The sequence below is a fragment of the Ornithorhynchus anatinus genome, chromosome 1, assembly GCF_004115215.2.
Source record: "Ornithorhynchus anatinus isolate Pmale09 chromosome 1, mOrnAna1.pri.v4, whole genome shotgun sequence".
Classification (NCBI taxonomy): domain Eukaryota; kingdom Metazoa; phylum Chordata; class Mammalia; order Monotremata; family Ornithorhynchidae; genus Ornithorhynchus; species Ornithorhynchus anatinus.
Window position 1 is genome coordinate 9,662,448 of NC_041728.1, and position 12,951 is coordinate 9,675,398.

Below are 12,951 nucleotides of genomic sequence, written 5' to 3' on the forward strand. Positions count from 1 at the left end.
ATTAGTAAGAATGATAATAATTCTGGTATTTATTAAGCCTTACTATGTGCCAGGCACTGCCCTAAGCACTGGAGTTGATGCAAACTAATTGGGTGGGACACAGTCCCCGTCCCACAAAGGGCTCACCAGCCTTAATTCTCATTTTACAGATGAGGCAACTGGGGCTCAGAGAAGGTAAATGACTTGCCCAAGGTCTTACAGCAGACAAGGGGCAGAGCTGGGATCAGAACCCAGTTCATTCTCATCCCCGGGCCTGTGCTCTATCCACTAGGCCACTCTGCTTCTCACAATCATCAATAGTCCCCCTCTAGACCGTAAGCTCATTATGGGCAGGGAATGCATCCGTTTATTGTTACATTATACTTTCCCAAGTGCTTAGGGCAGTGCTCTGTACACAGTAAGTGCTCAATAAACATGATTGGATGGTCACAGTCATTGTATTACCGAGCACCCACTAGATGCAGTGCTCTGTACTAAGCGCCTGGAAAAGGAGACCCTTCCCCTGCCCATAAGAAGCTTCCACTCTAGGGATCTTTCAGGGAAACATTGAAAGAAGACCCCTTGAATCATCAGTCAATCTAATAATAATAATAACGTTGGCATTTGTTAAGCGCTTACTATGTGCCGAGCACTGTTCTAAGCGCTGGGGTAGACGCAGGGGAATCAGCTTGTCCCACCTGGGGCTCACAGTCTTCATCCCCATTTTGCAGATGAGATAACCGAGGCCCAGAGAAGTTAAGTGACTCGCCCACGGTCACACAGCTGACAAGTGGCAGAGCCGGGATTTGAACCCATTACCTCTGACTCCAAAGCCCGCGCTCTTTCCACTGAGCCACGCTGCTTCTCTATCAATCACTGGTATTTACTGACCACTTTCTGAGTGCGGATCACCGTACTAAGCACTTGGTAGAGTACAATATGACCAGATGAAAAAGAGAAACATGGAATAATAAAATCCAATTACGATAAGAACGAGAAACCGAGTTGTTCCAGAGCAAATCGGACCGAACATCCAGTCATCCTAGCATTCTGTCTCTGCCGGGGGCAGTGGGCTTGCTTGGAAGGAGGGGCAGTGCTTCATAAGGGAAATGCTCCTTATCTAATGTCCCTTATCTCTGCTAATGAAGTAGGTATAATTTGGACAAATCAAATTAAGTGAATAAGTCCCGGAATTTAAATCCCATTACCAAGCCTTTTCTTGCTTTTGGTTAATTAAATGATCTGTCTACTAACTAGACTGACCCGATTCCCTCATAAACCCAAAATAGTAATGACTTTTGGCTGTTTTTGCGCCTAATTTGGAATCACTTTGCTAACTCAAGAAGAAAAATAGGCGGAAATAATCCCCTCACCTATTTCCAGGGGGGATGATTAGATAAGGGTAGGGAGGATGGAGGAAAATGATCCTACCCCTCATATCCATCTCCCACGACCTTCCCTTGGAAGCAGGAGTTTTCTCATGGGCAGAGAACACAGGACAGGGCTTGACACAGGGTAAGCGCTTAACAAACACCGTGATAACTATAACAATAGTGATAATATCGATAATGATAATAGAGTTCTCCTCATAAAGTTCTCTCCTCCGGACATATCCGTTCCTTTCGCCCTCTAAGCTCCAGCACTTCGAACGGTGTTTGACACACAGTGAGCGCTTAACAAACAGCATAAAATAAATATCGATGATGATGATGACGACAACGACTTTCAGGGGAACACTGGAAGGAGAGGAGCCCTTGAATCATCAATCAATCTATCAATCGATGGTATTTATTGACCACTTACTGAGTGCGGATCACCGTACTAAGCACTTGGTAGACTACGATATGACTTGTACTCATAAGCCTTGAGCCCAAAGCGGGAAATGAGAAATCCTCATCCTGGCACCGCACTGTATCCGCTCTTACGCCCACCACCCCATCTCTGGACTAACATTCCAGTCCAGCCACCTGCAAAGCAGGAAATTAGTGGCAGACCAGGCATTGGAAAAGAAAAAAACCTGCTAAGAGGTGTTTTACTACCACCGTCACCTCTAGTTTGGAGTCCATTTGGTAAAGCCCATTTGGAGGAGAGGTCATTATCTCCTCTGCTGGTTTTTACACCTTGAATATATGCCTCCAGGGTGGGTTAGAGTGATTACAAGCTTGGCCAGAGAACAAGATGGCTGTTTAACTTTCTAAACTGTCCCCAGACGCGACCTGATTAATACGGGGCGGCCCTTGTTAAACAAGGCGCTGTCCACCTTGCGAGGATATTAATCTTCTCACACGCTGGGGCAGAGTAGTTCTGGGGAAGTTGACGCCGCTTATTTTTACTCAGATCCACTCTTCACGCGTTACAAGTCAGCAAATTTTCCTCGTGCTGTTTCGCAGCCGCTTAACCGGGAAAAAGACAATAATGATAAAGATAATAATGCTGGTATTTGTTAAGCACTTACTCTGTGTGAAACACCGTGCTAAGCACTGGGGTGGACACGAAATAAATAGATCAGACGCAGCCCTTGTCCCTTGTGGGGCTCACAGTCTAAGGAGGGAGAACAGATGTTGCCTCCCCAGTTTACAGATGAGGAAAGTGAGGCACAGAAAAACTAAGTGACTTATCCAAGGTCACACAGCATGCAAGTGGCAGAATTGTGGTTAGATTCCTTCGCCAGAGAAAGTTGTCTGCGCAGTAAGGCCAATCCAATGCCAGTCTCAGTTTTTCATGTAGAGTTTTGCTTTTTATCCTTCAATCAATCGTATTTATTGAGTGCTTACTGGGTGCAGAACACTGTACTAGCGCCGGGGCCAATACAATATAACAGAGTCGGTAGAAGTGTTCCCGGATCACAACGAGATTACGGTCCAGAGGGTTTTCATTTTAAATAGCTGGAGAAGCCGTGCGGGATACGGGAAGGATCACGGGCCTGGGAGTCAGAGGACCTGACTTCTAATCTCCTCTTTGCCACCTACCTGCTGTATGACTTGGAGCAAGTCACTTAACATCTCTGTGCCTCAGTTTCCTCAACTGTAAAATGGGGGTGAAATGCCCGTCCTCCCTTCTATTTTAGACTGTAAACCTCATGCGGGACTGTATCTAATCTGATGAACCTGCATCTCCCCAGTGCTTAGAACAGTACTGGACACATAGTAAGCGCTAAACAGATAACCATGGAAACAAATAGCTACTACATTACCAGTGCGGCCCCACAGCCTCTTTCAGATGGCAATCCAATGTCAAAACAAATCCTATATGAGACTAAACTGGGGGATTTTATATTCCCCAAATAGAACAGCATCAAATCAACAACGACTAACAGATGAGTGATAAAAATACGTGACTCAAAAACTGTTCAAGTAGGACTGACCGGAAAACCGAAGTGGGCCAGTCTGAGTTTATTTCTGCTGCAAGCAATTTCGGAACCTACCACGAACGCTTGTAAAAATAATGTGTTCCCAGACCACTGATGCACGATGTGTTTTCCTAGTCCTATTTGAGGAGCTGAAGATTTTATATCATGAGAAAATGCCGACGAAAGCCCCTCAAAGAAAGCACCTGGAGTGGCTCGAGAAACAAGGTTGATTTCTCTTTTTTAACTATAGAAATCCTCTTTTTTCATCTAATCCATTTATGATCTCGCCACCGTGAAGTAGGTGGGCGTTACATGAAATTCAATCGGGTACAGGGACTTTTGTCAAACTGGTTCCCAGGCCCACGGTTTGTCGGTGACATTTGAAATGTCCTAATGCAGAGCTGGGAGGGATGTGGTAGTGAGGAAGTAGGGGCAGGGGGTTCCCCCCCTTCCTGTTAGCCATATTTACTGAATGCAGTGTACTTAGGAAGCACAGCAGGAGCACAAGACATATTCCCTGCTCATCAGGAGCTTCTCTCTCTCCCTCTGTCTCTCCCTGCTTTGTGTGTGTGTGTGTGTTTGTGTGTCTTCCTGCTCTCTGGCTCTCCCTTTCTCTGTTCCTTCCTCCCCACCACACCCTTCCCTCCCACCCATCCCACCTCTGATTTCCCCTCCCTCCTATAAAAGTATTTATCAGGATAATATGGATTATTTCATTTGGATTCACTAAATTTCGGCCCTCGGAGTCAATTCTATCGTATTTTTTTTTTTTTAGCAAATCATCATGTGCACTGAGCACTTACTGGGTGCAGAGCACTATACTAAGGGCTTGGGACAGCACAATATAAGAGAGTTGGTAGACACGTTCCCTGCCCACAGTGAGCTTACATTCTAGAAAGACTTCGTCCTCCCCAACTAAGTGAATGAGCTCTGAAAACTCTCCTTCCTTTCTCTGTTGTTTCTGCCTGGATGTCATGTCTTCCACCTGCCCTACGGGGTTTGTCTGAACTGAGTAATTGAGAAAAAGGGGATGATAATAATGATAACTGTAGTATCTGTTAAGTACTTACTATATGCCAGCCACTGTATTAAGTGGTGGGGTAGACACAAGCAATTACGGTTGGACACAGTCCCTGTCCTACAAGGGGCTCACAGTCTCAATCCCCATTTTACAGATGAGGTCACTGAGGTCCAGAGAGGTGAAGTGATTTTCCCAAGGTCGCACAGCAGACAAGTAGCAGCGCTGGAATTAGAACCCAGGGTCTCCAGACTCCCAGGCCTGTGCTAAAGGATGGAGGAGCCACTGCCTCACAACGCTGGCCTCTGCTCCTTCCAGCTTGTGTTGGAGCTCGACCGATCCTATGGCCGGTGAACGTCAAATCCGGGATCTCGCATATCCTGCAGCCTTAGACATTGCTAAAATGCACTCCGTTCCCTCATCTGTAAAATGGGGATTAAGACTGTGAGGCCCAGGTGGTACAGGGACTGTGTCTAACCCGATTTGCTTGTATCCACTCCAGAACTTAGTACAGTGCCTGGCGCACAGTAAACACTTGACAAATAGCCCAGTTATCATTATTATTAGAAACAAAATGCCTAAATACACTAGCAAGAAGAGCAGGGCAGCAGTCAATGGAAGCGTGACCCTTTCCGCTGGCCGTTCTGTGGGTTCGGGGCTCCAGGTCCGGTGGATTCCAGCGAAGAGGCAGAATCGGTCACTTGGGAAAGGAGGGCTTTTGCCGAGTGCCCCAAGCAAACATTGATCTCTATCTAGCCAGGTGCAAAGGACCGTTTAAAGCCTTATAAAAATCACATCTCCTCCAAAAGGCCTTCGGTGACGATACCCTCATTTCCCCTACTCGCTTTCCCTCCTGCGTCACCCTTGAACTTGGATTTGCTCCCTTTATTCACCTCACCCTCAGGCCCACAGTTCTTCCCTACGTATCTTTCGTTTCTTTTAATGTCTGCCTCCCCCCTCAGACTGCAGTCTCCTTTTGGGCAGGGAGCTCGTCTACCAACTCTGTTATATGGTGATCTCCCAAGAGCTAAATGCAGTACTCTGCACACAGTAAGCGCTCAATAAATCCCACGGATTACTTGATTGACTCTGCACACAGTAAGCGCTCAATAAATCCACCGATTACTTGATTGATTTAAAGAATGACATCTCCCATCTTTAATCTCTCCCGCCAACCATCTTTGGGCAGCGACAGGAAACCCCACTGTCCCTGTGTCGGTGATCTCCCCGTAAATTCCCGCGGCACTGCTCAGCCCGACCCCTGTACTCTCCCTGAGGAAAAAGACACCAACCTAGTGTCCTGCTAATTTAACGTCTGTTTTCATTTTTATTTTTTTAATGGTACTTGTTAAGCGCTTACTGTGTGCCAGGCACTGTACTAAACACCGGGGCAGACCCAAGCTAACCAGGTTGGACACGGTGTCTGTCCCACATAGGGCTCACGGTCTTAATCCATATTTTGTCAATGAGGGAACTGAGGCACAGAGAAGTTATGTGATTTTCCCAAGGCCACACAGCAGACAAGCGGCAGAGGTGGGATTAGAACCCAGGTCCCACGACTCCCAGGCCCATGTTCTTTCCACTAGGCTATGTGGCTTCTCTAGTCCCAGGTCTTCTGGGACTTCCATGATGACAGGACCCTTTCATTGGTCATAAGATCTTCCGGTTAATTATCTGGGGAAGGTCAGAGAAATAATAATAATGATAATAATAATATTGGTATTTGTTAAGGCTTGCTATGTGCCAAACACTGCTCTAATCAGATTGTCCCACTTGAGGCTCACAGTCTTATTCCCCATTTTACAGATGAGGGAACCGAGGCACCGAGAAGTTCAGTGACTTGCCCAAAATCACAGAGCTGACAGGTGGCGGAGCCAGGCTTCAGAGTCAGAGGACCTGGGTTTTAATCCTCGCTCCGCCATTTGTCTGCTGTGTGACCTTGGGCAAGCCACTTAACTTCTCGGTGTCTCAGTTACCTCATCTGTAAAATGGGGATTAAGACTATGAGCCCTACGTGGGACAATCTGATTACCTTGTATCTATCCCAGTGCTTAGAAGAGTGCTTGGCACATAGTAAGCGCTTAACAAATACCATCATTATCGTCATTATTCCTCTTCTGTCAAATGGGGATTAAGATTAAGAGCCTCATGTGGGACATGGACTGTGTCCGACCTGATTAGCTTGTATCTACCCCAGCACTTAATACAGTGCCTGGCACATAGTAAGCGCATATCAAAGATCATAAAACAAAATTCCAGGTGAAGGAATTTAAGTACGGCAGAGTTAAATGACTTTCCCAGGGTCACACAGCAGGCAAGTGGTGGATCTGGGATTCGCACCCAGGGCTCTGAACTCTAAATCTGGGGCTCTTTCCACCACATCCCACTGCTCCTCCCTGTTTGATGTGGCTCTCAAACAGGATTCAGAAAGCCTATTTCTAGCCATTTGGGTGAATTTTAATGATAAAGACTTTATATGAAAAACCTACATTTCATTCTGTCCATGAATTATTTATGATTGTCATTGATTTTTTGCATACTATTCCTCCTCATGCTGTTTCCTACTAATTACTGCTGGCACTTAATTGCCTTTATTTTTCTCTCAGGTCTTCCCCATTTTTTCCCCAAGTGGATTAAAAGTATAGGGTGAATCCAGAGCAAAAAATACATTTGATTGCATTTCCTCCTTTCCCTTAATTACTATTTACGCTGGGAGTGGAGAGATTAAAAATTCCATTTTCATTACCAAACAGTGAACAGATTCCTGAATGATAGTCTAGGGCTATACCTGATTAAATTCAGATGCAGATTTCAGAAAGAGACCGGGAAAAGGCAATTTCTCTTTGAATAGGTTCATAGGCAGAAGCAGTGTTGCTTAGTGGAAAGAGCGTGGGCCTGGAAGTCAGAGGACCGGGGTTCTAATCCTGGTTCCGCTGGGGTGACCTTGGGTAAGTCACTTTACTCCTCTGAGCCTGTTTCCTCCTCAAAACAGGGAATAAACTCCCTCTCTCTTGTATTTACCACTGGGTCCTTCAACAGTGACAATTACAATGATGGCAGTGACTTATGACGACCTACCTACTGGAAGCAGCGTGGCTCAGTGGAAAGAGCCTAGGCTTCGGAGTCAGAGGTCATGGGTTCGACTCCCGGCTCCGCCATTTGTCGGCTGTGTGACTGTGGGCAAGTCACGTAACTTCTCTGTGCCTCAGTTACCTCATCTGTAAAATGGTGATTAACTGTGAGCCTCACATGGGACAACCTGATTCCCCTGTATCTACCCCGGCGCTTAGAACAGTGTTCTGCACATAGTAAGCGCTTAACGAATACCAACGTTATTATTACTATTACTCTCATGGCCCCTTCTAAAGTCACGTCTCCTCCAAGTGGCCTTCCTTGATTAAGCCCTCTTTTCCCCAGCTCCTTCTCGCTTCTGCATCACCTATGCACTTGGATATTCGCCCCCCCCCCCCCCAATGCCACAACGCCTGTGTATGAGTCTTGGAATCATATATTATAAATGATTTATTTATATTAATGTCTGTCTTCCCCTCTAGACCGTAAACAATTTGTGGGCAGGGAATATGTTTATTGTTATAGCGTACTCTCCCAAGTGCTTAGTATACTGCTTAGCACACTCCGCCACTTGTCAGCTGGGCGACTTTGGGCAAGCCACTTAACTTTTTCCAGTTACCTCGGCTGGAAAACGGCAGTTAAGACTGTGAGCCCCACGTGGGACCACCTGAAAACCTTGTATCCACCCCAGCGCTTAGAACAGCGCTTGGCCCACAGTAAGTGCTTAACAAATACCATCATTATAAATAAATACGATTGAATGTATAGATAAATGAATGGGGCAGGAGGGGGTAAGGTGATTGATTGCTTTGAGGTCAATGGTGAGGACTCTTCCAATAAAATTCTCCCCTCTTCAGGAACCTATAGTGGTTGTCCTTCCACCTCTTCATCAACCGGAAACTCCTTACTGTCGGCTTTAAAGTTCTCAATCCCCCTGCCCACTCCTACCGTACCTCCCCGATTTCCTACTACAACCCAGCCCTCACACGTCGCTCCTCCAGTGCCAACCTACTCACCGTACCTCGATCTCATCTGTCTCACAGCTGATCCCTTCCTCGCTTCTTCCCCATTCATACGTGACTTAGTGTCAAGAGCAAGGGTTTGGGAGTCAGAGGGCGTGAGTTCTAATCCCGGCTGGGCCCCCTGTCAGCTGGGTGACTTCGGACAAGTCACTTAACTTCTCTGTGCCTCAGTTCCCTCATCTACAAAATGGGGATTAAGACTGTGAGTCCCACATGGGACAACCTGATAGTAAACGCTTAACGGATACCATCACTATTATGACAGATTACCGCTCTCCCGTCCTTCAAAGCCTTATTAACGTCTCATCTCCTCCATGAGGCCTTCCCTAATTAAGGCCTCCTCTCCCCTACACCCTCTCCCTTCTGTGTCACATTTGCACTTGGATCCGCACCCTTCAGACACTTGGAATTCTCCCCTCCCCCTCAGCACTAATGTTCATAGCCATAATGTATTTTAATATTCATCACCCCCTCTAGACTCTAAGCTCTTTGCGGGCAGGGAACCTGTCAGGCGCTTCTCTCTCCTGAGGTTCCACGAGAGGAAAGTGAGAAAGTGAGAAGCAGTGTTTTGAAAAGTGAGAAGCAGTGTTTCCTCGTGGACAGAACTCAGGTCTGGGAGTCAGGAGGATCTGGTTCCTGATCCAAACTCTGCCAATTGTCTGTGTGACCTCGGGTGAGTCACTACACTTCTCTGGACCTCAGTTACCCCAGCCTTAGTAGTCTAACCTGGCTAGCTTGTATCAACTTCAGTGCTTGGCACATAGTAAGTGCTTAGCAGAAAAAAAAATGAGAACCTTCATAGCCTAATGGAAAGAGCATGGACCTGGGAGTCAGAATACTGTCAGCTCTGTGACCTAACTTCTCTGTGCCTCAGTTACCTTATCTGCAAAATAGGTATTAAGACCGTGAGCCCCACATGGCACACAGACCAAATAACCAAACAACACTTAGCTTGTACCTTTCCCAGTGTCTAGTAGTTGTGAGCAGGGAATGTGTCTGTTTATTGTTGTATTGTACTGTCCCAAGTGCTTAGTACAGTGCTCCACACACAGTGAGCGCTCAATCAATACGATTGACTCCATGAATGAATACAGTGCCTGGCACATAGTAGGTACTCAACAGATACCATTAAAAAAAGGTGGAATTTCAGACTAAAACACCAACCGAAAGATGAGAGATTGTAAACTCCCCATCTCTCCTACAGAAGAAGGGTGTAGGAGGCTTTATAACACAGTGGCATCATGGCTCTGGGCTTGCTCAGCAGTCCATCCTGTTCTGAGGATCGGGGAAACGTTCTAGGCTGTGCCCGACATTTGCTTCTATCTAGTGGCTCATTTCCTTCTCTTTTGATGATCTTGGTAACTGACGGCAGGAGTGTTTGAGTAATGATAACTATAACATTGGTAGTTGTTAAGCGCTTACTGTGGGTCAAGCCCTGTTCTAAGCACTGGGATAGATACGCATTCATGAGGATGGACCCAGTCCCTCTCCCACATGGGGCTCACAGTCTTAATCCCCATTTTACAGATGAGGGAACCGAGGTGCCTCTCTCAGCGTCACACCTGGAGAGTTTCCAGTCCTCTACCAGTCTTGACTACGGGAGGAAAGAGTCAGGCAGAGGCCTATCCATTCCATTCCTAGCTTGGGCAGTGGCTAGCGAGTGGAAAGCAATCTGATACAAGTCAAAAGTCACCCGTGCTGGGCAGCAGCGACATTGGAGAGAGTCAAGGGAGGAGACTCGAGCTTACTGTGTGGAAGGAGGCAATGGTAAACCATTTCCGGATGTTTACCAAGAAAACTCTCTGGATCCACTACCAGAACGATTGCAGATCTATTTATTGCAATTGTTCTTGTCCGTCCATCTCCCCCGATTAGACCGTAAGCCCGTCAAAGGGCAGGGACTGTCTCTATCCGTTACCGATCTGCACATTCCAAGCGCTTAGTACAGTGCTCTGCACATAGTAAGTGCTCAATAAATACTGTTGAATGAACTATTGGATGGAGGCGGGGTGTGCTGGGAGAGATCTGTCCACGGCGTCGCTGTGGGTCAGAGACAACTCGACGGCACAAGACAACTGAGGTGCAGAGAAGTGAAAAGACTTGCCCAAGGTCACACAGAAGACAAGTGGAGGAACCAGGATTAGACTCTTTGATTCCCAGGCCCGGACTTTATCCACAACGGCATCCTATTTAGTAATAGTAGCAATAATAGTATTTATTGCGTGCTCACTGTGTGCGGAGCACTGTACTAGCCTCTGAGAGAGAATACACAGGTGATAATTAGACACGGTCCCTGAGAGAAGAAGGAGAGGACAAGCCGCCCTCAGGAGTTGGTGTGTGGTGTGTTTTTTAGAAAGCTTACCCAGGAGCAATTTGGAAGCCAGATGGAACAGGCTCGAACTCAGGCCTCGGTGCCAGAATCAACCGAAATCAAATTATAACTCTGTGTAGCTGCTGCAGCAAAATCTCAAGCGTGACAGCTGTTATTCAGTTAAGACTGTTAACACAAAGGCAGAATGTTTGCATATTCACATTTTAAATATTGATTTTCTTTTTCTTTTTCGGTCTACAAGTCAAACAAAACAGACTTGTTTGTTGTTTGGTCATTTGGTTCCATTGCCAGAAACTAACTTCAATAAATTAAACAGCATTTGATTAGCTCTCTCAGGTACTTGATAAAGGGGCAGCTTTCTGCAATATTTAAAAAGATCTCTTATCTCCACCAGTCTTTGAACTGAAAGCAAAGAATCCCAGAATTTCAATGTGCTTCGAGAATCCAGTCCAGAGGGACAGAGCCATACTTTGAACGCTTGGCTTTGGCATAATCAGTAAAGAAAAGATAGTGAGACAGTGAACGTTTCCAGGAAATCTCCTGAGCGTCTTCAGGGATTTAATCCAAAGTGAATCAGCTCCTTTAAGGTTCTTAATTACGCAAATGGGAACTCTTTAATGTCTGCACATTCCTGAGCGAAAAGAACTGCTGAATAAAAATCTGAGCAGCACAGGATTCCATTGGCACATATAATAATAATAACAGTTATTATTATTATTGTGGTACTTGTTAAGTGCTTACTATGTGTCAAGAACTGTTCTGAGCACTGGGGTAGATGCAAGTTAGTCAAGTTGGGCCCAGTCCCTGTCCAACATGGGGCTAACGGTCTTCATCCTCATCAGAGAAGCGGCGTGGCTCAGTGGAAAGAGCACGGGCTTTGGAGTCGGAGGTCATGAGTTCGAATCCCGGATCGGCCACTTGTCAGCTGTGTGACTGTGGGCGAGTCACTTCACTTCTCTGTGCCTCAGTTACCTCATCTGTAAAAGGGGGATCAAGACTGTGAGCCCCACGTGGGACAACCTGATTCCCCTGTGTCTACCCCAGCGCTTAGAACAGTGCTCTGCACCTAGTAAGCGCTTAACAAATACCGACATTATTATTATTTCCCAGATGAGGTAACTGAAGCCCAGAGAAGTGAAGAGACCCTTCCAATTCCAATGGAAACAGTTCACTGTTGTGGTACCGCAAGGTATCGTGGGTGCGGGAGACAACTAAGGAACGGGAGAGCGAGAAAAAGGAAACAGGCCTTGAAATGTACGGAAGGGCAGAGCGAAGGTGGGGGGAGAGAATGGTAATAATAATTATTATATTTACTAAGCACGTACTCTGTGCCAGGCACTGTACTAAGTGCTGGAAGGAGCAGGGGGGAAGTTAATAAGCAAATCAGGTTGGACACAGTCCCTGTCCCATGTGGGGCTCGCATCTTCAACCCCCATTTTACGGATGAGGTAACTGAGGCCCAGAGAAGAGACTTTCCCAAGGTCACACAGCTGACAAGTGGCAGAGCTGGGATTAGATCCTAAATTCTTCTGATTCCCAGGCCTGTGCTCCAGCCACTTGGTCACACTCCTCCTCTAAAGCAAAATAGGAAGAAATCCCCATTCTCCCTCCCCTGACCCGTGACCTTCTGACTCCCGGGCCGGTCCTCCGTCCGCTACGCCACGCTGCTTCTTATAATACAGAGAATATAGGGCTTAGAGGCAAAACAGGAAAGAAAGGGAAAGGGGAGAGGGGCAGGATGGAAAGTGTAAAAGTGTAAAAAAGGGAGGAGAGAGTAAAGAGGAGGGAGAAAGGGCGTGGGCGAGAAGAAATTAGGAAAGAAGGGGGAAAGATGAAAAGAGGAGGAAATGGGGAGGCTAAAGAGAGGGGGATAGAGAACGGGTCGAGGAGGAAGCAAACCGTCCTAGACTCCTCTTCCACCATGGCAGCCGATATCAAATCCCACCATCGTCCGCCATTGTTCTCCGATGGTAGCTGAGTCATTTCCGCTGTGGTGCCATCAGTGGGGAAGACAGCTGCTATTGTTGCCACAACTAAAGGACGGGAAGATAACGTCTCTTCCGCTTCCCCCTTTCCCTCCTCTCTTCCACCATCTCTCCTGTCAGTTGGTCAGTAAGCCCGGCGTGTCTACTGAGCGCTTACTGGGTGTAGAGCACTGTACTAAGTGCTTGGGAGACTA

At 46.7% G+C, this 12,951-nt stretch overlaps 1 non-coding gene across 1 annotated transcript; it reads left to right on the forward strand.

Annotated features, from left to right (window-relative positions):
- Positions 1-9,984: 9,984 nt before the first annotated feature.
- On the forward strand, positions 9,985-10,123 carry LOC114816441. The gene has a single exon (XR_003764219.1). It is a non-coding gene; the product is annotated as a small nucleolar RNA SNORA7 (small nucleolar RNA).
- The last annotated feature ends 2,828 nt before the right edge of the window (positions 10,124-12,951 follow it).